Consider the following 4,106-nt stretch of genomic DNA (forward strand, 5'->3'; position numbering starts at 1 on the left):
TCACTTTATGATAGTGCCCTTTAACACAGAGAAGGTTTTAATTTTTAACTCCAATAAGTTTTCTTTAGTTGTCTGTTTCTGGTTTCATATCAAAGAAATCATTGCCAAATCCAATGTCATGAAGCTTTTCCCCTTTGTTTGTTTCTAAAGTTTATAGTTTTAACTCTTCAGATCTTTGATCCCTTTTGACTGAATTTTTGCAAGTGGTATAAAGTAATGGCCCAGCTTTACTCTTTTGCATGTAAACACCCAGTTTTCCCAACACTACTTGTTGAAAGCACTATCCTTTCCACATTAAATGATCTTGGCACCCTTGTTGAAAATCATTTGACCATATATGTGAGGGCTTATTACTAGGCTCTCTATTTTATTCCAAAAGTCTGTATGCTTGCCTTTATACCAGTACCACACTGTTTTAATGTAGCTTTGTAGTTAAGTTTTGAAATCAGGAAGTGTGAGACCTCCAACTTTATTCTTCTTGAAAATTACACCTCATATTACATTTATGTGTACTATTATACACTTGGAGTCTTCAAACCTCTAGTTTTTAACACAGTGACTTGAACAGAGCCGATTCTTTATAAGTGGTTGTCAGGTATCTGGCTACCTTAGTGACTTTCCTCCCCAATTTAACTTCAAAATTATACTTAGTTCCACATCTCTTTCTCAGTACATTCTTTAATGAAATGTCTTAATTTCACATCTTTTGTAGTTTGCGATTTTTTTCAGCTATCTAAAAGCACTGATTGCATTATTTCATGATGTAATGTTTGTTTTAAAAAAGTCATTGACATCATGAACTAAGGCTAATTTGTTATACCTGTATTTAATGTATCATCATCTATGGGGTGAATTAAATTGAATATTTATATTGATATTAGAAAAAATTAAGGCTAAAAAATCATTACGTTACAAAGTTAAAATCCCTGGCAGGGAGGAGTTAACATATATAAGGCAAGGAAGAAGAGAATATTTTTAGCTGAGTTTTAAAGATAGTTAATGGAATGGAGAGTCCTGGAAGGCTGTTCTAGATGGCAGATGGCCGATGGCTACAGAGCCATCCTGATACAGTCCTGGCTGTGACGTTAGTTGAGGGAGTTGGGACTGGAGGAGAAGGGAGAAGCTGTGAAAAAGTAGTGATTCCAGAGTTTGAAGTGGTTTCAAAAGAGTATCTGTGAAAGTTCTATAAAAGTCTATCATGCTATCAATAAGAAGCAAAACCCTCCTGATATATTCTCATACAATTATCAAAAAATAGGGTATTTTATACATTGTGTCAGAAGTGATAAAATATTAACAGATGACCTCATTGTATCCTTACTATGTTTGAGGTGCAGGGCTAACAACTTTCTAAGAATTTCCTTTTCAACTAGGAAATGGTGGAGGTGGACCCAGGTCTGTCTCAGTGTCTTGACCTCTCTCTTCCGTCACCTCCCTCAGCTATTTGTGGACAGCGTGACAGAGAAAAGACCAAGGACTCTTCTCTGTATCCTTATTTACCACTTTTTTTCCCTCATTTTTAAAGGTAATAGAAACAGATCACTCCTATTCACCTCAAGAGTCTACACAGGGAACGTAAAGAAATAAGAATAATAGGCAAAATAAACATTTGACTGTGTTTTAGGACAATGTAACTGAAAACATTTCTAGACTGTTTCTTTTTTTTTTTTTTTTGTCTTCAAGAACTCATATTTTGAAAAGGGAATTTTAGAGTAAGATTTTGTTATTGTATAGAACTAAAGAACTACGCTTTCTTTTTTACTCAGTCTATTTTCAAATGACCTTTTTCTCTAAATATGAATACATCTACTTTAATATTAGGAAATTCAAGAGTAATGATCATTCTGGGGCTTTCCAGTGTTACTCTTATCATTTCTGATTCCCTCCTTTCCTAATTAGACAATAGTTTGTCTTGTTAAGGTGTAACAGTCATTAGGAGCTGTCATTGTACAGGGCACCCTACTCACTGTTGTGGGAGTACAGATTCTAAGAATAATTCTTGATCCTATGATTGATTTGAGAACATGAGATATAAAAGAAAGATAAATTGCTAAATGTATAGTGCAAATGATAAATGCTTTTAATCTCAAGTGGAAAAAATCACTATGGCTTTCTTCTCTCTGATGCCTAAAATTTTGAGAGGCTTCTCTTTGTATGTCTGTGTGTGTGTTTGTGTGTGTAAGCATTTTCGTGATAAATTATATGTTTTTGCTAAGGAGTTGAGCAGCTTTGTTCATTCAGCACTTACACATAGGGCTTCCCTGATGGCGCAGTGGTTAAGAATCCGCCTGCCAAAGCAGTGGACACGGTTTGAGCCCTGGTCCGGGGAGATCCCACATGCTGTGGAGCAACTAAGCTCGTGTGCCACAACTACTGAAGCCTGCTTGCCTAGAGCCCGTGCTCCGCAACAAGAGAAGCCACCACAATGAGAAGCTCACACATCACGACGAAGAGTAGCTCCCGCTCGCTGCAAATAGATAAAGCCTGTGTGCAGCAACGAAGACCCAACGCAGCCAAAAATAAAATAAATTTTAAAAAAAGTACTTACATGTAATTGACAATACTGGAAATTCTAAACAACATATATCTCAGAATGTGGACCTCTTTCTTTACTAAACTCTGTCATTTTTAGTTTTGGCTTTTCTTCCTTAAATTAGAATTTGAAAAATATTCTTAACCTTACTTTCTTAGTATAGACCAGATTTTGTCTACCTGCATATGACATGAAGATAAGACATAAGATATTAGGTACATTTTAAAACAAGATACTTTTGAATAGGGAATGAAAATGTTTCTATTCGATACTCACATTGCTTTATACTAAGCTTATTTTCAAGTGGATTGTCTCACCTATGTGATATAATTATTAGCCATCATTTAGTGAGTTAAGTTCCATTATAGAATTTCTCTAGGGTCTGATGAGGCAGTATTCCTTTTCCTGCTTCATGACAGCCAAGACTGACATAATGGAGGCCACTGCTTGATTAAAGCAAATGGCAGTCAGTGTGTATAAAATCTGGATGCCAGCATGAGTACTTTTGTGGGTATTTTAAAAATATAGCCCTTTGCCTCCAGACTTCTCTGGGGCCAGCAGCCAGCCGACCTGGGGCCCAGGGCCGCGGGCTCAGCCCACTACCGTGAGCTCTGTGTCAAACCAGCAGTTTGCAGGTGGCCGGAGGAGGTGCAGGAGGACGCGGCCGGGGCGGCCGAGGAGCCGCAGCTGCTGCGCGGAGCCGGCATCTGTTAAGTGGTTCAACGTGCGCATGGGATTCGGCTTCCTGTCCGGGGTCTCTCTCGCCGCCCTCGCCGCCAATGGATGTCTTTGTGCACCAGAGTAGGCTGCACATGGAAGGCTTCCGGAGCCTGAAGGAGGGTGAGGCCGTAGAGTTCACCTTTAAGAAGTCTGCCAAGGGCCTGGAATCTATTCGAGTCACCGGCCCTGGTGGGGTGTCCTGCATTGGGAGTGAGAGGCGGCCCAAATGGAAGAACATGCAGAAACGCAGATCAAAGGGAGATAGGTGCTACAACTGTGGAGGTCTAGGCCATCATGCCAAGGAATGCAAACGGCTACCCCAGCCCAAGAAGTGCCACTTCTGCCAGAGCATCAACCATATGGTAGCTTCGCGTCCACTGAAGGCCCAGCAAGCTCCCAGCTCCCAGGGAAAGCCAGCCTACTTTCGGGAGGAGGAAGAAGAGATCCATAGCCCTACCATGCTCCCAGAGGCCCAGAATTGAGCCACAGTGGATGGGGGTTTTCCGTGTGTGATCAGAAAGTTTTGAGGAACAGGCATCAATCGGCAGAGTGGAGAAAGGGGGGACAGGGCGGGTAGGGGGCAGCTGGCATTGCCATATATCTCAGGCCGGGGTCTACAGCGTCACCCCCTCTTCCCTCTTGGTGGAGGGAAGGGGTGAGGCAAAGAAACTCCAATCATGCTCTATCCAAATGCACGTGAGGGCTTTGGGGGTAACCCTTCCTGCATGCTTTATCTGAGTCTCCACCCCTAGAATCTCCAGCTTTTGAAAGTGGCCTGGATAGGGAAGTTGTTTTACTCTTCAAGAAGGATATGGAATAATATTTCCCATGCCAGAGTGAAAAGATTAAGCGT

General features: G+C 41.1%; 1 pseudogene; it reads left to right on the top strand.

Moving 5' to 3' along the window:
- The first annotated feature begins 1,031 nt into the window (after window positions 1–1,031).
- On the top strand, window positions 1,032–3,735 carry LOC103085789 (protein lin-28 homolog A pseudogene; annotated as a pseudogene).
- Window positions 3,736–4,106: the final 371 nt, after the last annotated feature.

This window comes from Lipotes vexillifer, unplaced genomic scaffold, assembly GCF_000442215.2.
Source record: "Lipotes vexillifer unplaced genomic scaffold, Lipotes_vexillifer_v1.1 scaffold506, whole genome shotgun sequence".
NCBI lineage: Eukaryota > Metazoa > Chordata > Mammalia > Artiodactyla > Lipotidae > Lipotes > Lipotes vexillifer.